This window comes from Mustela nivalis (assembly GCF_964662115.1).
Source record: "Mustela nivalis genome assembly, chromosome: 5".
Lineage (NCBI taxonomy): Eukaryota > Metazoa > Chordata > Mammalia > Carnivora > Mustelidae > Mustela > Mustela nivalis.
In genome coordinates, this window is record NC_139024.1 from 69775941 (window position 1) to 69802250 (window position 26310).

Consider the following 26310-nt stretch of genomic DNA (forward strand, 5'->3'; position numbering starts at 1 on the left):
TACAAAGTACAACTGACCTGGAAATTTTACTCAGAAATGTTTAAATTTTTGACATCTGAAAATGAGCAAATCATCAGAATCAACTGATGGTATTAAAATCTGGCTTGCGAGCTTCTGTATCTAAAATTACTAGCTTCTTAAAACTCTCAAGAGTTGTATCACTGCTTTCCCTTATCATGTTAAACATCTTTGGCTGGGATCCATAGGAATACTGTGTATCACTTTCAAGTCTATAACACCTTTTTTTCTCTCATTTTTTTCTGATATAATGATAGAGTTGTGGGTTGAGAGAGACAACTTAAGTGTCAAAGAGCAAAAGCTCTAGTGACAACCTGGTAAGCAACCAAGGGTAAGTTCCTTCATTTTTCTAGAATACTCTTAGATGGAGAATTGTTATCTCACAGGGTACAGTGAGAATCAAATGAGAAGGCATGAACAACGTACCTAGCAAAGTACACAGAGTACACACTAACAAATGTTAGACGTTTCCTTCACAGAAAGATGAAATTCAGGTTCTAAAGTAGTTGTCATGTTATACAGTCCTTCACATTGGAAATGGCTACCTTTCACAGGAGTCCCGGACAGGGGAGTTGGGTTGGTGATGTACAGTTCCTGGTCCTAGCTCTCCTTAAATGCTTTTTTGTCAGGCTCATAGCTCTCTTCCCCTAATGGTACAAACACCAAATATCTATTCTCCATATCAGCATTCCCAGCACATACCTCCACTGCCCTTCTCAAAATCTACACTTGGCGATTCTGGACAACGGAACATACCCTGGGATGAGACCCAGAAGGAACCCCAGTCTGGTTCCTGCTTCTCCAAGCCTTGCTACATGACTGAGTGGTCTTTGTGGATCTTTGTTTCCTCGTTTGTAAAATCAGAGGACTATTCAAATACAACAATCTATAATGTAACCCACAATTTATTCTAAGGTCCTAATTTGTTGAAAGACAATGAAAATATCATTGACTTACCTACTTATGCAGCTAGACTATAGCAGTATTTTCATATTATATCGCTTTTATTTTATATAAAATGTGTTTTATTTTATATTTATATTAATGCATCTTTATCAGATAAATGGATCTTTTTTCAAAAAAATAAGTTTGCTTGACTTTTCCTTAAACAATAATGATTAGTTTTAAAATTACTGCCATTTAGGGGAGCCTGATGGCTCATTTCTTGGAACATGAGACTCTTGATCTCAGAGTTGTGGGTCTGAGCCCCACAGTGGGTGTGGAGATTACTTAAAATAAAATCTTTAGAAAAAAATATTGCCATGTAGTGATATGCTGAATGCAATGAGCTAAGTGGTTTTATAAATTTATAAGTTTTACACAGTGGTTAACATAGCTCATATAAACCAGAATAAATGAGTTTTCAGTAAGGGCATTCAAATGCTTTTTTTTTTTTCCCAGTCTCTGTAATTTAAGTGTTTATAATGGAGCGATGCATGTATTATAATTATTTTAGAATAATTTTAAAGTCTTAGAATTATTTTAAAAATCGGGTATCAGGGAGCCTGGGTGGCTCAGTGGGTTAAAGCCTCTGCCTTCCGCTCAGGTCAGGATCTCAGGGTCCTGGAATCGAGTCCCAAATCAGGCTCTCTGCTCGGTGGGGAGCCTGCTTCCCCCTCTCTCTCTACCTGCCTCACTGCCTATTTGTGATCTCTCTGTCTGTCAAATAAATAAATAAAATCTTTTTAAAAAAATTAGGTATCTACTTACAGACATAAGCATTAATAGTCATTGTTTCTGGTGACAAGATTGAGAAAGCATGATTACTGAATTATGACACTCACTAGAAGAATCAATCATCTCCTCAGACATAGAAGCAACAAAGATACATGAATTTTGACTATAAAGTACTATACATGAATGCAAATGTACATCAGCAAGAATACAGATCAATCACATTGACAGAAACAGAATCTACCTAAGCGATGAGTTATTCCACTCTGAGGACAGGTCCCATTTTCTCCAAGGACAGACATAACATCTCTCTTCAGAATTCATTCCGGGCATTATCAAATTACTTTGGGAGCATCTATATTTAGATAATTTCCTAATGTTGCAGGTTTAAGCACATTTCCTTTTAAATTGTTTTCTTCCTAAAGAGGAAGATAGCGGATTCTTACACATTCGAAAACCATTATTATAAACTGTCTGTTCCCCAGAATCCTTTCCCAATTTTCAACTTCTCAGTGAAGCCTTAGTTCTCATCTAAATATTCACCTCCTTCACCGCCTTCTTGATATGAAGACGGCTGAAGGGGTCATAATCTCCAAAGGACCTCCACTAGTGTACCATAAAGTTACTGAATTTTGGGGCACCTGGGTGGCTCAGTGGGTTGAGCCTCTGCCTTCGGCTCAGGTCATGACCCCAGGGTCCTGGGATGGAGCCCTGCGTTGGGCTCTCTGCTCAGCAGGAAGCCTGCTCCCCCTGCCCCCCGTCTGTCTCTCTGCCTACTTGTGATCTGTCAAAAAAATAAATAAAATCTTTGAAAAAAAATAAAAATAAAAATAAAGTTATTGAATTTTAAAATTTTATTCTCCTTCCTGAGTGGCCCTTGCCATTCTCCCTCCCACACTATTCATTAGGAACACTTCAATCTGTGAAGCAGAAACTAAGTGTAAGCTCGATGCTCAAAGACCCCGGGTCGCCTCTCACTTCTGTGTTCTTTCCCATCTTCACAAAAGGACTTAAAAATGGCCTTCCCACAGACAAAGAAGAAAAAACAAACAAACAAAAACAGAAACAAAAACCAGAAATGGGACAGGGCTCTAAACCAGCCTAGTCAGTTTAAACTTCAAGTCCAGTTGCGCATGTATGACGAATGCATGTGTATATGTATGATACGTATGACCATTCCAGGGAAAGATGCTAATGGGTAAGGAAACGGAGTCGGGATGCTGGTCTACAATCCCCTCTAGATGTGAATCCCCTTGACTCAACCAACTGCAACAAACCTGAGAAGCCATGTGTCCAAGTTCACGTGACTGCACTCACCTTGAAAGATACAGCTTTCCCACCCTTCCAAAAACTCTGTCCAAACAGAAACACTTGTTCTGCTACGCAGAAATGATGGGCGCTTCTGCAAACACCTTTCGTATTACTGTATCACGTTTATTACAAACACAAGAAGCCAGGACGACCGTCACAGACAGGTGATCCCTCACGCTTCATTTCCAAGCATCTCAGCATCTTGCCCCTGCACCTCCTAGTGAGAAAGGCATACTGTCACCAAATGATAGCGCTCCGCAGCATCTTAGGGGCCAAATCCTCTTAGAATCGATAATTAAGAGGGACCCTCTTCCTCCCACTCATTTTAATAGCATTAAGGGATTACTGACAATGAGCTGGGCTGTGTGACTGCCTCCCCACATGGAAAGGGATCAGGTTTAGAAATAGGTTCTCCAAGGGCGAGAGTCTGGGACTACTGCGGGTAATCTGTAAAAGGACCTGGCCTTCCAAGCCTGGGGTGAAGAAATAGGAACACTGCCTTCTGACACAGTGTTAAAATAACAGCATTGTCATGCAAGGCAAATCTGTTTTATCAGAGGATATTCTAAAGTCATTATGTGTTGAGATTACATTTTTTTCATTTTTTAATAGTTTCTTCCTTTCTTTTTTTTTGGGGGGGGGGTGAAAAAAAATATTTCAATGCTAATTACCTAGAGGAGATTCTGAAGACCCAAGCTCTGTTTTCTGTCCTGGAAGGCTGGTGTAGGGAAGGGACAGAGACCAGGCGCTGCGGTCCTAGTGCTCTGAAAAGCCAATCAGTTCCCGTGTGCCTGTCTTTATGGCTGACAAGAACACTGCTGCCTTTAGGAGCTCTGAACGGAAACCACAGAAGGTGCAATTCCAGTCACTCTGACAAACCTGAGCTCAGTGTTCAGCTCTGTCGCAAGCAAATGGAGGGGCTACTCATGGTCACAGACTTGACAGCCCACACGTGCAGTTGCACAGAGGTCTCTCCCCTGTCCCTCTCAGCCTTCCCCAGAGCTTCAAGGCACGGGACCAGTCCCTGCTGGGGTCCCAGTTTTACTCTGTTAGAGAGTAAAATTTCCCTTTCCGGGATGGGGCTTGGGAGGAGCCAAGAGAATGGAAATCAGAAAGTTCTTCCAGTACTTCAGGCAGTTTTCCCTACGACCACACATCAGTTGTATAAACCCAGACACAGATTCCTAAGTGAAACGAAGAATACAGGTAAACTCTAGATAAGAAACAACAAATGTTGGAGGGGCTGTGGAGAAATGGGAACCATCTTACACTATTGGTGGGAATGCAGGCTGGTGCAGTCACTTTGGAAAACAGTGCAGAGGTTCCTCAAAACGTTAAAAATAGAGCTATCCTATGACCCACCAATTGCACTACTGGGAGTTTGCCCCAAAGATACAGATGTAGTGAAAAGAAGGGCCACAAGCACCCCAATGTTCCTAGCAGCAAAGTCCACAATAGCCAAACTGTGGAAAGAGCTGAGATGTCCTTCAACAGACGAATGAATAAAGAAGATGCGGTCCATATATACAATGGAATATTACTCAGCCATCAGAAAGGATGGATACCCAACTTTCGCATCAACATGGACAGGACTGGAAGAGATTACGTTGAGGAAAATAAGTCACGCAGGGAGAGTCGATTATCACATGGTTTCACCTACTTGTGCAGCATAAGGAATAACGTGGAGGACATTAGGAGAAGGAAAGGAAAAGGAAAGAGGGGAAAACCGGAAGAGGAAACAACCCATGAGAGACTGTGGACTCCGAGAGACAAACGGAGAGTTTTAAAAGGGCGGGGAGTAGAGGGATGGGTTGGCCCGGGGTGGGCATAGGAGAGCACGTGCTGCAGGAAGCACGGGGTGTTACACGCAGACAAGGAATCACGGAACGCGCCATCAAAAACTAATGATGTATTTTATGGTGACTAACATAACACAATTTAAAAAAAAACAACTCTATGGGCGCCTGGGTGGCTCAGTGGGTTAAGCCGCTGCCTTCGGCTCAGGTCATGATCTCAAGGTCCTGGGATCGAGTCTCACATCGGGCTCTCTGCTCAGCAGGGAGCCTGCTTCCCTCTCTCTCCCTGCCTGCCTCTCCGCCTACTTGTGATTTCTCTCTGTCAAAAAAATAAATAAAATCCTTTAAAAAATTAATTTAATTAATTAACTAATTAATTAAAAAAACCCAACTCTATATAATTCAGGATTAAGAGCTCTCCCCTCGCAAATAGCCAGTCTTGGCCCAGAATATCAGTAAGATTTCAGGAAAAAGAGGGGAGGGGGCAGAGTTTCTTTCTCAATGGAAGGATAATTTTCTCAACCAGGCATTTTTCACTCAAAACACCGTCAGAGGGCCAAAGGGAGTTCCCTAAAAACTTACCTGAAAATCCTTCTTGTAGTTGATAGTCATGGGAGACTGTTTATGAGTTGGTTGCTGCTTAGACTCCCAGGGAAGTGTTTTCAAAAGGGATGCAAGATCCCAGGCTGCAAGGTGATAAGCCTTCTCCTGCTCCAGCTGAAGCATCACGGAACTTTCAAGTTAAAGTAGTGCAAAGAAGTTAATTTTCTCTTTAGACCAACGAGCTCCTAACTGGCGTCTTCTTGGGGGGATCTTGGTGGAGACCAAAGAACTGGAGAAACCAGACGCAATCCCATTCAACAGCTTCCTCTACAAACCCCATCAACCTATTCTTACGGTGCCTGTTCAGCCAGAGCGACCTATCTTTCCTTCCCACTCAAATTATTTACTGGAGGAGCTTTGATTTGGCAAAATAAGATAACTGCTTGAAGAAATAAGGTTAACAGGAGAAATGGTCTGACAAATCCCCAACAATAAACTCTGTTTAGAATGTAAACAAACTCTGTTAGATCACAGGAAGAACAGATTATAAAAATGGCCATAAAAAGCTGATGAGCCCTCCTAGGGCCCCAGGCAGGTTTCTCCACTCCCCTCCAGCACAGGCACCTGGCAGGGAGCCATGGACCTCCTCCTTCCTTGCAGTGACAGTGACGTTAAAGATCTATTATTGTGATCTCTGTAACTTGTAACGTCCCAAAAGCACACGCATGGAGCTCCATGTTCGCAATGCAAATCCCCTTTCCAGATAAAGACTGGTTTTTCTTCTGACTGCTTGCTTCTGTATTTATAATCAAAAGTTTATTAAAAATGACTGGGTTTCTCATGTTTCTTTTTTTTTTTTATTTAAAGATTTTTTTTTTTTAATTTATTTGACAGAGAGAAATCACAAGTAGATGGAGAGGCAGGCAGAGAGAGAGGGGGAAGCAGGCTCCCCGCTGAGCAGAGAGTCCGATGTGGGACTCGATCCCAGGACCCTGAGATCATGACCTGAGCCGAAGGCAGCGGCTTAACCCACTGAGCCACCCAGGCGCCCCGGTTTCTCATGTTTCTAATGAGACAAGAGGCTGTACTAAAAAGAAATCCTTTTGCAAAAAGACAGTACGTAAAGGTACTCCAAATACAAACATTGGTGATATGAGAAAAAAAGCAAAAATCATCCTAAACTGTCTGACATGCTAAAGCTTCTAACAAGAAGAAAAGATCCCATCAGAAAACTTCAGGGGACAGTCATCTGCTCCCTGACAAGTTCACTTATGTGTGATTTGCTTATCACTTCAACTGTGAAGCTTGATAGAAAATGCCAAAAGATCCAATGATGCCTCTGGGAAACATGCTTTTCTTTCCTGAATCAAGGAAATAGCAAAGGAAAGCTCTAAATGTCACAGAATTAATATTCTTTTTTTTATTAATTAAAAGCTATAATTTAAAAACAGAGGTAACAGAGGTACCTGGCTGGCTCAGTCAGAGGAGCAGGTGATCTTGATCTCGGGGTTGTGAGTTCAAGCACCACATTGGGCATAGAGATTACTTAAAAAATAAAATCTTAAAAAATATGTGTGTGTGTGTGTGTGTGTGTGTGTGTGTGTGTGTGTGTGTAAAAAATATACATTAACAGAACATCATGCAGGCTTTAGAAAAGTATGATTACCAAAACTTCAGTAACATGAACACTCTTAATAAACTCAAATAAGTACATTCTGGGGTGCCTGGGTGGCTCAGTGGGTTAAGCCGCTGCCTTCGGCTCAGGTCATGATCTCAGGGTCCTGAGATCGAGTCCCACATCGGGCTCTCTGCTCAGCAGGGAGCCTGCTTCCCTCTCTCTCTCTCTCTCTCTGCCTGCCTCTCTGCCTAACTGTGATCTCTCTCTGTCAAATAAATAAATAAAATCTTTAAAAAAAAAAAAAGAAGAAGAAGAAGAAGTACATTCTGAGGAGTGCCTGGGTGGCTCAGTGGGTTAAGTCTCTGCTGTCAGCTCAGGTCATGATCCTGGGGTCCTGGGATTGAGCCCCACATCGGTCTCTCTGCTCAGCAGGGAGCCTGCTTCCCTTCTCTCTCTCTGCCTGCCTCTCTGTCTACTTGTGATCTCTGTCTGTCAAATAAATAAATAAATAAAATCTTAAAAAAAAAAAAAGAAGTACGTTCTGAAAGGATAAGTTTATTTTATATAAAACACTGATAAAACCAACTCATTATGTTCAGAAAGTACATACAAAGTGATTTCTTCTTTTTTCAGATGATGTGAATAAATTCTTCCTCCACACTCCTTGGGTCAACTGGCCCTCAAAGTATGAATATTTATCAGAATTATTCAGAAAATTTTAAAATTTGTACTCATAATAAAGACAGTATTCACCACTTTTTGATGTACATTTTCATCTCTCTGTGCCAACCAAATGTGATTTAATATATCATTAAAAACGAGAACTGAGGACACTTCCTGGGTTTTGAGCACAACAGCTCCTAATTTATTGATCAGTATCCTCAGAGAGACCGGGAACTGCCGTCCAGTTACGAGGAGTCCTCATGACAAGAGTCGTGATGGCTACGGAGCCAGAAGAGTTCCCACTGCCAGGCGCTCAAGTGTTCAATTTTCAATTTTATTAAGATGGCTTCATGGGAATTTCAAAACATCCAGATGAATAAGCCCAAGAAAAGCCCAGATTATCTATTATCAGGCAATCCTCCCATCTGGCCAGGTTTTAGCATGCCCGCCTGCCCAGACTTGCTGTCTCAGTGTCTGTCTCTCTCTCTTTGGGATGGCACTGCTGACTTCTTCACCATCATGAGGAAGAAAATTTGTAAGGAGAGAGTGGCTCCTCCTCTAAATGAGTAATACCTCTATCGTGATAAGCCCCACCCCTTCATCAAAGTGAAACTAGCCCTCTTGATGCCACGGGCAGCTCATGAACCCCTCAGGGCTATTGTCCACATTCAGCTTAGGTAGACCATTCCATGACCTCTGGGAGGAATCCTGAACACAACAGGACATCGTACCTGGCCTTGAGGAGCTCATACAGTTCATCAGGTGAGAGGGTTTGCTTCCTGTCTGAGGTCACGAGGGAGCCAGGGCAGGTGCCTTGAGGAGCACAGCCAACTTAACAGAAGAGAATGAAGAGTACAAACTCAGCAGACCGAACAGCAGACGTGTCCCTGCTTCTCAGTGTACCCTCCTGGCCCCTGGCCCAAGCCAAGTGGAGGGGGATGTTGCCTGGGCACAGGGAGGAGGGGCTTCTTGTGGGCTGCAGCTTTCCTTCCACCCGCTGGTCTCCAGCAGGTGAGGGCGCAGCTCCCCATCAGTAGAGCTGAAGTGGGCTCTGTTTTCTGGGGACACTGCTAGTGGCGCCACACCAACAGAAAAGAACTTTCCCCTTCCACTCTCCAGTCAATTCTTTCCACTGTCCTGAGAGAGACGTTAGGTCCATTTTTATGACTGACACCCATGGGTTTGAGAGAAACAGAAGGGGGACTAACCATGCTCAGGGCGTCAGGCTGGACTGCTGGCATGAGCAGAGCACCTTGAAATTGCTGGAAGATGCATCCAGCTCTCCCAAGACAGGCAGGGGAAGAGCCCACAGAAGAGTCCTCACCCCCCCTTGCCCCCTGCCCCTGGAAAGGATTTCACATCCGGGCAGAGCTCATAGCTGCTGCATTCACAGCACATGTGCAAAAGCAAGATCGCCCTGGTGGCAGTGAAAGGACAGAAAGAACCATACTGGGCAGTGTCATTCAGTGTCACACATTCTGCAGGGTCTTTTATTTACATGACTTTTTACAACCCGAGTAACCCTTCTAAGGAGGTCACGTCCCATGCTACAGATGAACAACCTGGGGTCCTGCAAGGTTACATAATTTGAACAAGGTCACCCAGCTCTGAAGTGGCAAAACTGAAACTCTCCAGCGATTTTCAAATAATCCCTGGCAATGGGACTCTTTTTCCAAAAAGGATCTCGCTTCAATCACGAAGAGCTCGGAGAATCAAAAGTTGACTCTGTATTTTAAAAATATCTCTGAAGGAGAGCCACTGGGGGCCAGACAGCCAGATGGCAATGATTTCCAGAATGAAAGTAAGAGAGAGCACAGACCAGAGATGGGCTCTCCCTCAGAGAAGCCCCGGGCAGGTCGGTGAGACAGTCTTTCAAACGTTAACCTTTGGTTAGCAATTCCCCCAATCCCACTAGATCAACCATAGAAAACTAAAGGATAAACCTTCATGGTCCCGACACTTATATTTTAAAATGACACTCTTGACTCTTTTCACGAGCTGCTTTTCGCACGTGCCCCTCAACAGTAAGAAAGGCTGCCTCCCTTTATGGGTGGAATGTCGCAAGAGGATGCCTATCTAGCTGCTGAGTAACCGATGTTCACTGAGCGGCACCTGCCACAGAAGGTGACTGACATCCCGAGAGCACTGGACTTGGAGAAAAGTAAATGGAGTCCCCAGCGTGGTAACCCAGGGCCTGTAGCTGCATACCACCTCTGTAACCAGCCATACCGATCCAAGGTCATGTCGACCTCCACTGATACTTATAAAAAAAGCCCCCTCTGAAAATGAAAAATAGCCCAGCTCCTTTCCTAAAGGGTTGGCTTCAGAGATGGCTCACCAAGAATTACAACAATTTTTTTCCATCCTCCCCCACGCCCGCCCCCTTTGGTTGGGGGCAAGCAAGAAGCTGGGTCATGGAACCAGCAAGCAGTATCTGGCGTTGCTCCTCAGGATACACTGTTCATGAAGGTCTTACGTAACTGATGGACGCTCAGGCCAGGACAGAGAAAACCATGGGCAGATTTGCCTTCTAAGCATTCAAATAAGAAGAGAAAGTTATTAAAGGAGGAGGCTCTCACCGTCATGGGAGACGCCCAGCAGCACGATGCTAACTTCCAAAGAGCTTCAAGGCAGGAGAGGTGATGCTATAGACCTTTAGATCATAACTTGAGAAAGTACTGTGGACATAATAAGCTTTACTGAGTGCTCTAATAACTTCATTTTATAAATAAGGTTTATTCCTGAATTTAAATACATCCAGACCCATATTAAAATATGATGAAAAATATTAAAAAATGGAAAGACTATATTCGAAGACTTGAGAAACAGTAAAATCACTTCCCATTTGACAAAGATGATTTTTGATATTTGCACATTCGTTTCACGTACTACCGTGACTCTCCACCGTGTTTTTCCCTGTGGGAAAACAGGAAGAGGATGTGATGCTCTCTCAGGGTCCAACATCGAATACTGAATAGGATAAGTTAAGCTCCCAAACGGAGAGGCTAGAAGTAACCTCTAATAACAGGTGTCTTTTCTCTTCCATTTTAATGAGCTAAAAATGCACTAGTAATAAGAGCCAGCATAATCCTCTGAGTTTTTTGCTAGATGTTCAAGCAACTCTCTTAAGTTATATGCTTTTCTTATAATGCCCTGGAACATAAAACAGCTTAAACCTCTATTTGTGGTTTTAAAAAGTTCTATCACAAAGATAATACATGACCTAGTGATGCTTTAAGAAGTATATGCAAATGTTTTAAAAGTATAAAGACTCTGTCAAAAAGAAGGCAGCAGGGGCATTGATAAGAGACCAGACTGGTAATCGGCATGACAATGAGACTGACCTTCAGATGTGAGACTCAATCAGTATTTTTTGTGAAGAAATAACTTGTGCATCTATTTTGCTCTAATTTGGTACCAACAACTATGACATGAAATTTAAGGAAAAAAAAAAAGCTTTCAGTAATTTCTAATCCCACTTCACCCAAAAGTTTGAAGGCAATACTACACCAGTGTTGTGCTGAGAGATTAAATCAGAGAAAGAAACTGAACCTGGATCTTCAGAAATTGTTCAGTAAGTGACACATGCCAACAAAGCTTTACTGCTAATACCATGTACCTTTTGTCACTGACATCACACCTCTAGCTTTTCTTCTACCTGCAAGGCTGCTACTTCTTGGTATGTTCTCTAATCAGCCCTAAACATGGAAATCCCCAAAGCATGGTCTTAAGTCTTCCCCAGTCTCTGCCCCCGCTCATGACTTAGTACCAACTACATGCTCATAAATCTCAAATTTATGTCTCCACTCCAAATTTCACATCTGAACTCCAGACCTATCTGTCCAAATGTCCACCTACTCTTTCTCCTGGGATGCGTCATGGGCATCTCAACTGTAATGAGTCCAAAACTGAACTCAGGAACCAAATTTAGGAATAAAGTCTTCCTTATCTAATCAGATGATACCACCCTCCACCTATCTGGTCATGCTAAAATCTGGGCATATCCTGGACCACAATTTCCTATGTGCTGTTACCAGTGTTGGTTGATGCTGCCTTCAAATCCTGTCTCCACTCTGTCCACAAATCTCCAACATCACCTCTGCCATCCCATCTAAGCTCTGTTGTTTCTCCCTTCGTGCATTCTTGCCTCCTCTGACCCCTTTATCACAAAACTGCCCAGTGGTGGTAAATCAGCTCATGTATTTTCTCTTTCAAAGCTTACTCTTTGGAACAAGTATCCAACCCTTATCACCTCCCACAGGGCATTTCACAATGGCCTTTGCCCAGCATATAACCTTTCTTTCTACCTTCTCTGCTATGATCCAGTGACAGGGCTTTCTCTCTGTTCTCGAAAACACCGAAGAGTTTCTTTGTCAAACTGCCTGCATGGTTTTTCTCTTTGGCACAGCTTCTCCAGACAAGTTTCTCTTGTTTCTGCCCCCCAACTTACAAGACAGTTCTGGGAAACATTCCATTAACCTTCTGACTCACGACCCTCTCTCCTAGCAACATCTATGTTTTCGTGGCGCTAACCACACTTATCATCACATCATTATTGACGATGTAATTTTTTGTACCCCATTACCAGATGATAAGCTCCTTGTCCACCCCACTCAGATTTTCTCTAGCACGAGACACAATCAGTGCCTAGAACACAAGTATCTGTCAACCAAACAATGCTAATATTTAAGAGAAGGTTTTATGGGGTATGCCCCAAGTCTTTGACCATGACAGCCTTAGTTCATATTAGGTGGCTAATTTAAGTATAAATTTCATAGCTTTTCTTTTCCGGGGGCCAAGATTAGGAGGAAAAGGGACCGGATTTTAATCCCATATCTGTACTTGTACGTAGTAAACAGGCTTTAAAAACAGTGAACTGCTTTTTCAGAAAAGACTCCTCATGGCTCTCATACTCTGAATCTGTGAACACACAGAGTTTTCAATCCAGAACAAAATTTTGCATACCCCCCCCCCAAAAAAATCTCCTATTGGCTAGAATTCTCTGGGGTTTTCTTGCTTCCAAGTCTTTCTCAATGTCACTTTCTTTTGATCCCATGATTTCTGAGAACCCTGAATTACAGTTCAGACCCATCAGTGAGAGCCTACGGGTGGGAAAGGCAGAACCTAGGTCTCTGCTTCCTGGCTATTTCCTTCTGAGACTAAGTAATGATGGTAAGGCCCAGGCCCAGCAAAGCCCCCACTGCAGGTCTGGATGGGCAGCTGCTTCCCATGTTACTCAGATGATTCCTTCGTGGTTGTAAGATCCTGCAGGGGCCTGTGCTTTGTTCTACTCACATTGGCCTCTCTGCTGTGCAAAACCTCTACGCCAGCCCCCACTTCTCAGAGGCTGCCTCTCCATAGCCCTTGTGCTTCCTGTTCCCAGGCCAGGCACTCCCCCTCTCCTGGAGAGTCTAATGATTCCTTCCCTCCCTTCCTTCAGGTGCCGGCTCAAATGTCAGAGGGCTATTTCGTGACTATGCTACACCACTCCCCATCCCAACTACTCTCTATCAGTGGGACCTGCTTTATTTTTCTTATGATCTGTCACAATAAATTATAGGCTATCATTTGTCTCCTCCAACCGGAACGTAGGAGTCATAAAGAAAGGAGCTTTGTTTCCTGCTCAATATCCGGGGCCTGAAACAGTACATCGCAGGCACTCAGATAACAAGCATCACATGAATGAACAAAGGAATGAATGAGTGATGCTCTACTAGAAACCAAGAAGGCAGCAGGATCTTCCAATCTAAAGCTTCAGGAGTCACTGAAGGTCAGAGAGGAGTGGTGCTGATGAGGGTTAGGAGGAAGAGCTTAGGTTGCCGGGCCTCAAGGCAGAAGAGCCAAGAGACACCCCCTATTTGCACGGCCACCTTCCCTACCCACCCCCCTCATTGCACCACACTGCAAGCTGAAGAAGAGAGGGCTCAGTTCATGGGGTGGAATGTGGGCTTGAGTCCCAGGGGCCTGCCAGTCAGCAGGTCTCCTGCCAAATGAGCAATGAGGTTCTGACAGTTGGGGTGGGCGAGGAGAAACTCCCGCAGTAGTACCAGTAGAGTGAGCGTCAAAATGCAGGTGGCCTTGTTTCCTGGAAACAGATGGCATGTGCCATCTTTTCATCTTTGTCTTCTCTTTGTAATTTGACTTTTAAAAATCACTTAACCAAATTCTGAATTTAAGGCTTCTGTGAATTAGTCCACAGTTTGACTCACCGCCACTCCCTTTCCCGGAGCTGGGATGCAGGGAGACCAATGTATCATCCTTCAAAGCTGTTATCCTCAAAGTCCTGAGCCCTACTAGAGCCTTCTAGGCTGTGAGTTCCTCCAGAGGAGAAGCTGGTGTGCTCCCAGCACTGACCGCAGTGGCCAGCACTGAGCACGCGCTTGATAAACATCAGAGGACTCAGTGAGTATATTTTGAACGAGATCTCCCTGAAGACACCAAGCTAAACATTCACTAGCAAACATCACTAATTACATGCTGTGATTTTCTTCTGCTCAATTACGCAGGTGTTGGATAGAGTTAGTTGTGGATAGAGATTAGTTCAAGGATTGGAAGACTCACAAAATACATAGGGATTTCCACATGTGTCAAAGAAGGTGTGAAAAGACCACCATGAGGACTTCCCAGAGATTTCTACCTATATGGCACAGGTACGAGGGTGGGGACGATGTACAGAAGATAATTATATTTGTGAACTTTATTTTTATTTTCAATATTTCATTTTTTAACACCCTATCATTTTCAAATGTTATTATTATTCAGAAGCTCCTGTGTGGTTCAGTCAGGTAAACATCCAACTCTTGATTTCGGCTTGGGTCATGATCTCAGGGTGGTGGGATCGAGCTCTGAGTCGGCTTGAGATTCTCTCTTCCTCTCCCTCTGCCTCTGTCCCCCCCAAACAAATAAATCCTTAAAATATATATATTATTAATATTCAGAATAAAGTTAACACTTTATCTAAATATTTTCAGAGAAATGATTTAGTCTTTTACTAAAGAGTCTGTGTTTTATATCATACAGTGGCTTTCTTCTCCTGACATCATAGAAGATCAAATATGATTAATACATTTACTAAATGCATACACGTCACTATATGAGCCACAGTTAAAAATTTAGGTTTCACATAACAACAACAACAACAAAAAAAAAGCACAGTAGACTGACTGAGCTGTTTATATTCTACAGAGAGGACTATATTTATATTAGTATTTAATGTTTTATTTATATGAAACAGTCTTTGAAGAGGGACATACTAAATATGGAATGTCTTCAGCCATGGAATGATGTATGGCACACCTTGGGTTTCTAAAGTGATGGGTGTTTTTGCTCCCAACCCCCTACTTTTAATAAATGGTCTCAAACATCAGGCTTCAAAGGAAAAACCTTCTCGTAACTTCCAAGCACGTTGAGAATGAAGCCTTCCCTCCTCTCCCCCGACCCCCAATATGCAAGGCTGGCTCTTATTATCTTGCACGTATGAGCCAAGATGCCTTAGTATATGTGCTGCCAAAGCGAGCACGAGCCAAGATGCCTTAAACACAGAAAGGTCTACCCTGACCATCTGATCTCCTCACAGCCCCTTCCGCATCCGAACCCACCTTGTTTGTCTCCCCCATCTAGAATGCACCCTCACCACAACCTTGGCTCTGAGCCCTACTCTATTCCCAGCTGCCATCACCTAGGTAATTGCATCAATTTTTAATTAATGAACTTCCTACACAGCTTGAATTGACTATCCCATGCATATCCCATCCGTAAGTAAGGGGTCCTGCTTTCCCACATGGTTTTCTACATCATCGTACAGGATATGCCTTGCATTTGACCAAATGGGTCGTCAGTATAACTTGGCGGCAACTTCTGAATGAAGCTCACTAAGTCACAATTTGTTGAATAAATGAAAGAAAATAATTATGTGCAAAGTTACTGAGAGAGATCCGTAAAAGAAAACGGAGTTATAATGCTATAATGTTCTTCCTCAACTTTCAGAAGAAAATCAGAAGTCTTTTGATTTTAGTTGTGTATTATTTTTGTAGAAAAATGGCAGCTGTGAAAATATTGAAAATGGCACTCAAAACTCAAAACCCACGTCAAATGGACTGCGATAGGAAGTTTAATAGTTCTTTTACAATCGCAGGAAATATTTCTGGATAAGAAAAAACACCTGCAGAGGTTTAACTAAGATGCAAATTCTGCCTTCTTAGGGAATGAGTCAAAGTTTCTCACTATGAAAGCTAGATACTAGGATGTGACTGGCTTTTTTTCTGGAAAAGGGAGCAAAATCAGAAGGTTCAAAATTCAGAATCTTCGGCTTATTGGAGGGGAATCAGCGGTTTTAGAGAGCAGGTGTTCTGGAAAACCTCAAGCGTCTTCACATTTTATCTGGGCCCTCACATTCTGCCTACTGGTCAACCTGGTCCAGAGTTCCCTACTGGGAACACAGCCACCAACAGAACAGGAACAGGTTTGCCTTCCTTAGCTTACGGCCCCTCTGCACAGTGTAGGGACCATGAGCACAAGAGTTACAACATCCCACCGAGCTACAGACACAGAGGAGGCCAGGGCATACTAAGCAAAGTGGGCTCTGGCTCAGAAAGTTTTCCACAACATGGTCTGAAGAGCACCCTTACAAGTTTTGCATTTTATGATTTAAAAAAAAGTTACTCACAAGCTAATCTGCTCTCTGCCTTGTGCCTCTATCTAGATGTATAATCAGGAATGTGTGTAAATACATATTTAAAACTTGAATGGTTTATCACAATATTTTAACGATCTAGATTCCAAAAGAGAGGGTTTTTTTTATAACAAGGAAACCAAGTACGTGGTTAACAAAAATTGCTACTCATTTTGAAATGGCGACTTTTCTTATTTTAAAAAAATACACAGAACCCTAGTTGATGAAGGGGGTATTTCCATGCACTGTCAATTACAAATTTACCTATTCTGAAAATCAGTTTTGCATTAAGTATCAAGAGACTTAAAACAGCCATACCCTTTGACCCAGGAATTAGCCTCTTCCATGAATCTTAGAGAAATAATCTGAAATTTGAACAAAGATTTAATCAAAATGCCACTTATAATGCCAGGTATTTGGAAACCATCTAAAAGTCCAATTTTAAGAGAACCCTTAATAAATTGGGCTATATCCACATAATCAAATATTATACAGACATTAATAAAGCTTGCCGAGGCGTTGGAAAATATTTAGGACATAAGGTTAAGCCAACAGAGCAGGCTGCAAGATGTTAATAACTATGGGAAAAAATTCATTAAAAATGAGGAAGAAAATGTCAAAATCTGATGGGTACTTTGGGGCCAGGGGATTATAGTCTGATTTGTTAGACTTCATGTATTTTCTAAAGTTTCTATTGGGAGCGTGCATTGCTTTGATGATAAGAAATAAGAAGATCTCTTCAGAAATGCTAAGAAACCCTACTTTATTACTAAAACGTGCACACAAAGGTCACAGAGCTGATCTGATCCGTGGTTTGCCAAGTGAGCCCAAATTTGTGTGTCTCCTATCCCTCCATCAGCGCAGAGAATACTGAAATTCCCTGGCTTCACCCTGCATGTCAGCACCAAGATGCTGATTCTCAAAAAGGAAAATATTCCTCAGCGGCTGCCAACCTATCTGCACCTTTGTGACTCGCTCGCCGTTTGCCAAAAAGCTGGCTCCTTGTCCTCGCTCCTTTTACCTGAGGAGCCTCTAATATGCTTTACCGATTCTAGTATCTCTACCAGCTTGATTTCAGGGTACTGCAATCATCGGTTTACCTCTGGCTCTCCCTTTAGCTTATGAAATTCTTGAGATTCTTGGCATCCTGACATCCACAGGATCTAGCTGAGTAACTAGTAAGCAGTGGCATTTGATAAATTCTGTTAAATACGTTTTACGGTCTAGGAAGAAAGCCACCTCCGTAGCCCCCAAGAGAAACATTCACGAACAGGACCCTCTTGTGCTAGAAATCTTGGTATCTGGAATCAGAAACAATCTGAGATATCATTTCCAGCTTAGGAAGGAGCAGAGCCTGGCCTTCCCAACCAGGCCCTGAGGTCCTCCTGTCAGACGGAAACGATTTCATGGAACATCAACACCAGACAAGGCCCCTCTGTGGTCACGACGGCTCAGGACAGAAACAAGGCCACTCTGTAATCACACCTGAACATATTTCTGTTCTGACAAACAGAAATATGGACACTGTCTAACCCCTAGTGTGACCGATGTCCCCCTAATCGGGCTCATCAGGGACTGCTGCTTCTTTGCCAGTTATTGCATTAACCTCTCTAGTTTTGGCTACGTCAGTTAAGACTTACTGAGATAGAAAATCACAGGATTATTCCTGCTTCAATCAGAGCAGAAGCCCTGCTTCTTTAAACCTTCCCCAAATCGTATAACATAAACTCAAATCTTAAAATCTTATAAGTAATTTCTAACACCCTCTTACTGAGACCCTCTGTGTTTCCCTATGGTGTGTGCCTTCTCCCTTGCTTAAACAAGTAGCAGCCCCAACCTGTTCCACCAAGGGTTACTTCTGGTGCTTTCTGGTCAGAGAGCATTAGTAAGTTCTTAATCCTACCTGCACTGTTCTCCTCTCACTCTCTGCTCATATATTGTCATCAGAACTCACTTCCTCCTGGAAGCCTCCCTGGATTGGCCTTTCAGGTGTTAGAAGGTTCCATTCTTTTTTGTCTTCATAACATTTAGTTCAACTGCTACTATTAAGTTTATATTTCATAATACTAGCCAGCACTATGATGTTGATTGCACTCTGAAAAATCTTTCTAACTCTAAAATCACCTTGTCTTATTGTATTGCTTTAAAAATGTTATGGATAATTATATTTACCTCCTCAAATAGGTCTGAGTTCTCACAAATATGCCTGAAATATAAATTTTTATATACCTTCACACTCCTTTCTACTTATCGTGTGTGTGTTTGTATGTGTATATATGTATACACACAGCCCACTGCACATAATGAAATCCACAGTCACGCGTCTAAGCAGATAATAGTTTGATCTTGCATTTACTGGGGAATAACATAATGTCACTGCTGTTCAGTCAGTAAGCAGTTTCATTCAGTGTATCTTCAAGGATAGACCTTTGTAGCTGGAATGTGTTTCATATGCCTACAACATTCCGTGTCCGCTCGTGCTCTTCCTTCCTGACTCCCTCCCCTCCCTCTCTCTCTATGTATCTACTCATCATATTTCAGGACAAAGTACCTGTCCATATCAAGGTAAATTCAGGCCAAGGCAGCTGGCAGAGGTCCCTTCTCTTCAACAGAAATCAGTGACTAAAATTAAGCCTTCCGAACATCTGACTTGCTGACGTATCTGTCCTGCAGAATGACAGAGATCCTGCTCGAAGGGGTAAAACCTAGCGGATTATGAGTTCTTGGCCAAAGCCGGATATAATCCTGCTGGACAGCCCCCTCCGGATGACCTGCTCCCCTCTCAGTGCTGATGACTGCAAGTCAGCTCTCAGTCTCCCTTCACAACCACAGGCCCTGCTGACTTCCCCATTTCTAGTCCCCAGACTTGACATTGACCTTGCCTGCCAAGGCCGGGATGACTCCCTGAAGATCCAGAATGAGGTCTAGATTCAGACAGAACTGGGGTTCCATGACAGCGCCTTCCTCTCCAGTCTGGCTCCAGGAGCTCAGGAAGATCATCTAACCTTTCTAAGCCTCTAGTTCCTGGCTCAAAGGGAAAAAGAAAAAAGAAAGAAAGAAGACAGAAAGACAGACAGACAGAAAGAAAGACAAAGAAAAGGAAAAGAAAGCCTGATATTTACCCTCCCAGGACTGTAATAAAGATTTGGTGGAGATTATGTATCTAAGGCACGTGGCAGGTGCTCCACAAACGTTAGCTCCTTTTTTCCTAGCGGTGCCTGACAACTAGTAGTATCCTGTTTCCCTCTGAGGAGGTGCCCAATGTGTGTTCTTCCTGCCTTACACCAGGAAGGCGTTTAAAGCAGGGCAGATGGCAGAGTTCCTGTTCTCAGACCAACAATCAAGCCCCAGTTGTTGTACTTATGGGCTCACCTGTTCGACTTCCTGATACCACCCCCACTTCCCTTGCTCCACCCCAAACCCCAAACCAAGAATCTAGGTCTGTTCTATTCTCGGTTTGGCAATCCTGTCCTTTTTTCCCTGGAGCATGGGTGCTCTGCACCTGTGCCCTCACGACCTCTATTCCATCCCCTCTGGAACTTCTGTCACTTTAGTTGCTTAGTAGAAGCCCCGACCTTCAGTTTCACCTCACCTAGAGGACTCTGACCGTGGCCTTGAGGGGTAGTACGGCAGTTTATTGAAGTAGGGGCATTTGTTTTGGACGGTCAGGGTTTGAATCCCAGTGCTACAGCTTCATGACCACATAACCTTGAGCAAATTATTACTCCCTAACTTCCAGTGTTCTCACCGGAGACGGTTTTTATGAGATTTAAAGAATATGGTGAATTCAAAACATGTAACGCAGGACCTGGCATACTAGGTAGGTCCCCAATAAATGTCAGTGCTACATGCATAAACATCGTGCCCATTGGACTCACCATGACCATTGGCCTCCTTTCTACATAGCCAGTTACCACATACCTACCCACAGCACACAGCCATGTCACCTACTACCTCCCACTGATCTTCCAGATCCATTCATTCCTCGCATGTCAACACAGAATGTCCTTTATCCAGTCATATGTCCTTACCAGACTCATAATGTCATGCACACCTCCCAATATTCTAATTTGGTACCTATCATCTTAGGATTTAGGTCCTAAGTGGTAACTCTAACCTATGCCTGCTGCCTCCCCCTTGCCCTACTCCCATGAACTCAGGGAACCTCCATGAATAACGGTACTATGTTCATCACTTCACTTTCCTGTTCAAACATTTGCTAGACGGGTAGTCCCTAAAGGAGGGGGTCTCCAATTTGATGATCTTTAGATGACCAGGGCTTCTGATCATGAAATGGCTAGGCTGGAAATAAAGCACAGGGATATTTACTAAAAGTACATGGATACAGATAAATGGTGGCCTCCTCAGCCAGAAATATCCTGCAACCACACCTCTTTCAGCAAAGTCTAGACACAAGGGGTATTACTTCATCACTGGGCTTTGCCTTGGTTGGGAGGAGGGTCCCATTTTTATAATGGGTATGGTCTTGGGCACCTGAGCTGCCTCCATGTGCAAACTCCACACCACTGTTCAGGGGGTCTGTCCTGAAAAAGGAGGGGACAATTCTCCTCGGTGGCAGACATGTTGTTTTTGATTGACCACATCGGTAGATTCAGAGAACCACACCTCTAAGGGATCTTGACACGATTGCCCATCATGGTGTCCCCGCCAGCCTCTGCCTCCTCACCCTACCACCACCACCATGAACACAGTGTGGGGCACATGATCTAGTTCAAGACTGCAACTCTCTGATGGATGTGGACTGATATAGAGCCAGTCAGAGCCCTTGAAGGAAATGTCTATGAACAGGACCTGGAAGAGACAAAACCTCTCTTTTCTACAGCTCAAAAGCCTAAAAAGGCAGGATGGGAACTACTTGATAGTCAGCTTTCCCAGCACATAGGAAGGGGCCTCAGAATGAAGCTGACCCAGAGAGCAAGGAGCTGAGAAATACGGAGAAAGAGAAAGAGCCCTTACAAAGCCCACGTGAGCCTCTGGGTTCTCGCCACGACTGAAGCAAGGTCCATCTTGCTGCATTTTCCAGTCATATGAGCCAATAAATCCTTTTTTGTATAACATAGTTAAATAGAGGTTCCTCACACATATAACGAAGCCTGACCAACTCCCTTGGCCAAGGACGCTGCGTAGGGGCACCTGCCCATCCCTGATGTTCTATCTCTTCAGGCAGAGAGGAGGGCACCACAGGAGGGAATGGAGAGATCCATATCTTCACGCCTTGTTCATATTCTTTTGGCTCCTGTGTAATTTCACCCCCAGGGACAAAAAAAATCACAACTTGCTCCTAGCATCCATCCCATTCGCAATACAACAACCCCCCTACCCCTTGCCAATCCCTGCCTTCACAGGAGAGTTTCCTTTTCCCAGCCGCACTCAAAACTCTTTGAAGAGTCTTACCAATGACTCCGTAAATAGTCAAATCCCCAGAATTCTTGCTGGGGAAAGGGAGGGAGGCGAGGTGGGGAGGAAACACACAGAAAGAATCAGACTAAACATCAGCAACAGAAATCACGACATTTCAGGAGGTTTCGCTCTCTTAGAGACTTAACTTTCAGAATGTAAACTAAATTTTTACTCAGAAAGTTGAACCTCCACTAAAATCAGACACCCACCTTATCTCTCTATCCCACGAACACAAGGTTTCCAAAGCACGTTGCAGCTTCTCCTATCTCTATAAGTCTGCAGAAAGGCAACGGGGCATACAGGAACACATGTGCTTTGTAGTATTTTCCCAGCTTCCTCACCTTTCTGCTCTCATTACCTCTTGGGCATGTTGTGAAAAATCAATTGCCATTATTTGTGAAAATTCATCAAAATCTGTCCAATACTCAGCGAAAGTTGGCATTTATTATTTATTATGTATTATAAGCTCAGATAATCAATGATCGGTCAGATCTCCTTTACCTCGTATTAGCATCATTATTACCCTTTCCATGTGTCCAGCATGGACATGTCTTGCCCGTCTTCCTTTGCGCAACTCTATTAACTGCACCCTTCCCAAATTACACTTTGGCTTCTCCCTCTCAATTCCATCAAGACTCATCACACAGCACTTTAAAGAGACAGAAGATCACAGGTCCGAAACCCTCAATCTGTCGATGAGAGGATGAGGGTGTAGAAGCCCTTGAAGGCCAAGTTACATATTCAGGGCCACTCATTCAGTGGCTTAGTCAGGAGAACTTGGGTTTTTCCAAGCCCCCATCCAGAGTCCTTTGCAACCCACCACACTGTGTGCACCAGTGCCCTGCTGCTCAAGGACCATCCCAGATGCTCAGTGATCTGTGCACACTTTCCAGACCTCTCCACACCAGACTTCAAGTTCCCATGGGAGAGGTTACCTTGCAGTCCATCAGCCAGTCCACAGGAATACATCCAACATGTGATCATCCGTGTTCTCTGAGTGCTTGGGTAAAAATCAGACATGAGCAGACAAATCCTATCTTAAGTTCTGAACCAAACACACTTACCAAAACTGCACATCATCTATCCCTTAATAAAATGAAGGGTCCATCTCACTGCAGATGTGCTTTTTGGTCCTTATACAAGTTCTGCTTTTGTTTTTGTTTTCCAAAAGCATTTTGTTTGAGGAAGACTTCCTATGCTGTCTCCTATTTAGGGAGAGTATTAATAAATGAAATTTATTTTGAAAGTGTCTTCCCTTTAGATGCTATATTCTGTTTAATAAGTGCATTATTATGAGGACTTATGAATTTATCTTCTACTAATTTTGCCTAAGAAATGCAAAAGGTGACATCTGCTTCTATCCTTGTTTTTATCTATTTTCCTGAGGTCAATATGAATTTCTTTCCCTTTATGCTGATAATCTTCAGGGCAATGAATAAATTAACACAATCGGTTCAGATTCACTCCCCCTATGTGTCAGTGGTTATCTTCTCCTCCCAGCGAGCTGTTGTCAAAATTCTGAAACCACACAAGTCCAACTATAGCAATCTAGCTCTGGGAGCATTCAAAAGCTTCACTAACAATTCTTCCAACTTAAAATAACAAGTGCAGCCATCCCTCGTTACAATGAGCCTTCTTGAAGAATTCCTTTTGATTATGGGTGCCTTTGGGATACCACATGGCTTTTACCTGGACCCGACTCTGAAGCAACAGGTAAAGCCTTTCTGTGCCGACCGCCTGGAAATCACACACAGAGACTTCCCACGCAACAACTCCCTCTTTCACTGAAGGCTTTCCCAGCCTAGGATACAAAGCTAATTATAACCAGGGTTACAAATTATAGCTAAATCATCCCATAATTATGAGCTCACTAGTAGGACTTGGTTAGCATAAATCATTTCTAACACCTCAGTATATATTTTTAAGAGTTAAAAAAAATCCTGTATCATTAAATTGCTGAGACCTTTAACTATAGTTTCCACTTAATGAAAACATTATTTTCTGTTTAGAGGGACTCCTTTCCTTCACTTAAGCTGTTTGAAAACCATGAAACTACAAGCAGATGCTTCTGCCCAGATAAACAGTAGTGGAAAAACGAGGGTTTAAAAAGTTTCAAAATCTAGCCTATTTTTCACAAATTGGTAAAATATTCGCATATCGGCAGCCAAATAACAAACTGAAGGTCAATTGATAATAAGTATGTCTACAATGCAAGGCGTGATAAACCATCAAAGTAAATAGGCTTTACAGCGAACTGGTAATACCTATGCATAGAGCACTCCAGAAAGTGTAGCTCGGAACTTGGTTTGACGGCAAAACCAAAAGAGTTCAATATTCTTACTGACAAATAAGAACAGATGTCGATTCCTTAAATATTTTCTATGCATACAGTTGTCCACGACTACTTCTAAAGATCTTCAGAAGAAAAAAAAAAAAAAAACAAACAAAAAAAAACCCACAAGGTTCAGAGACACTTTAATGCAACATATGTAGTTCTGAAATACACCAGACCCAGGTGTACTGGGATAGACTCCAATTAGTAAATTACACATATGTGAAGCTTCTGACTTTCTGTCATCACTGGTGCCTGGTACTGAATAATGAATTATTTTTTATTACATGTGTCACACACATACACTTCTCCATCTAAATCGAAAGGTAGTAAATAGACAAAGAGAGCTTACACCTACACAGTGTGAAATGCTGCCGTGGATAATTAATTATAGCAGAAGAATGATTAATGAAGCAAATCTTGCAAAGCCTCAGTTCTTTTTCTGAAGGACGGACTATGTGACTATATAGGGAGAAAAGTAATGCTGAAATCGGCAAATAATCGCTCTGCCTCTCCATTTTGCCCATGTAGATATTCCCAGGTATTGCTTTAGGAAACCCTGACTACACACTTCGCTCCTGCCAGGGACTACTATAAACTGACGCCGAGGACGTCTTCGCCGAGAATGCTGACTCTCTGGAACGGAGACAAAGGAGGGTGTAGCTCGGGGAAGCCTAGTCAGGCGCTCCGAGGCTCCGGGCTCCCGGAGGCTGCCCCGCAAAGCTTCCCTTGCGCTCCGAGGGCTGGGGAGTACGAAACTGATGGCGGACTTGGTTTATTTCCCAAACTTCGGGAGACAACGTTTACCCTAACTCGGGCGACTGAAGCAGCGGGGAGTGGGGGTGAAGAAGCGCCCCTCTGCGGCTGCCGCGGCTGCCCACCCACCTCCCCGCCCCCCGACAGCACCTTCCCTTCCCCCCCTCACCTGTCCTGAACGCGCGGCCTCAGGGGTCCGGGGGTCTCTCCGGACTCTCACTGCAGGAGCAGTTGGGACGTCGGGCTCCTCTTCAGACGAGCGGCGGAGGCGGCGGGCTCGGGGGCGTCAGCGGGAGTCTCCGCAGCCGCCGGCAGCCGCGGGCTCCCTCCCCATCCCGGCTGGGCTCGGGCGGCGGACGCGGCGCGGCCACCGCGGGCGGATGAGTCAGGCGAGGGGGCGGGCGGCGAGGGCGGGAGACCGGCAGCGGAGGGTGGGGGGCGACCCTTACCCCCGCGCCGTGGGGGCGGCGGCGGTCTCGGGGCGCGGGCCGAGCTGCTGCCGGTGCCCGCCGCGGGTCGCGGGGCCGCTGGCCGCCGCCATCGAGCGCAAGGAGCCCGAGCGCTCTTGCCCTCGGAGGTCAGCGGGCGCAGCGCGCCGGCCGGGAGGCAGGGACTCGCCGCTCCGGAGTCGTCGCCGCCTCCAAGAAAGACAAAAGGGACCCGGGGGCCTTGAGGGTAAAAGTTTTCTGCTCTCGTCCAGACAGATCCCAACCACCCCTCACGCCCTAATCAGGGAAGAGGCGGGCTGGGGACTGGGGGCTGGGGTGGGGGGCGGGGCGAGCTTCCAGGAGCGTCACCGCACGGTCGGGACCCGGGTCGGAGCCAATCTCGCCGCCTCCCACCGCCCGTGGGAACTCCCCCAGCCCTGCTGCCCTCGCTTTCGCAGCCCGCCTCCTCCTGGAGGATGCCAACAAGATCCGCTTCTCCCCTTCCCAGGGCCCCCCAAAGGCCCAACGCGTGACCCGGCCGCAAAGTTACACTTCTGGATCCGGGTTTACCGAAGACAAAACCTGTCTTGGGGGACAAAATACCCCCTTTCAGGAGCTCTTCTCCGGGCTGGAAGGCCAGCGGGTGGAAACGGACACACCCACCCGTGGGGCACGCCTCTTTCTGCGGTGCAGCCGCAGGTCCCAGAGCCGAGGTCCCAGCCCCGCCAGTCCACTGGAGCAATAGGGGAGTCCCTGCGGATGCCCGGGTTTCCTGGAGCAGGCGCCGCGGCCCCACGCCCCTCAGACTCTTTTATCAGACGCCGCCTGGGCGGGTCGGGGTCCCCCTGGCGGGCTGCGCCGGCGCTGCGCGAGCGGAGCCACACTCGGCTCCCAGCCGGCTCTGCAAACGCCCCTTCTGTGTACACCGCCCAGAGCGCCCAATGGATTAGCCGCGGGTGGGCCCCGGAAGGAACTGTGTGAGATGGCTTGGGGGTGAGAGTTATGGGCAGGAGGGATAAGGGCGAACCAGACCGCTGAGTGCTTCGAAGAACGGTGCTGATGTTGAACTCCAAACATCA

General features: G+C 44.7%; 1 protein-coding gene across 1 annotated transcript in view; it reads right to left on the minus strand.

Moving 5' to 3' along the window:
* Positions 1 to 25969, minus strand: part of TMEM200A (transmembrane protein 200A) — an 81012-nt gene extending 55043 nt beyond the window's left edge. Inside the window, exon 1 of the mRNA XM_082730721.1 lies at positions 24973 to 25969. The gene's annotated coding sequence lies outside the window, so the exon portion shown is untranslated. The remainder of the gene's footprint in view (positions 1 to 24972) is intronic.
* Between the last annotated feature and the right edge of the window lie 341 nt (positions 25970 to 26310).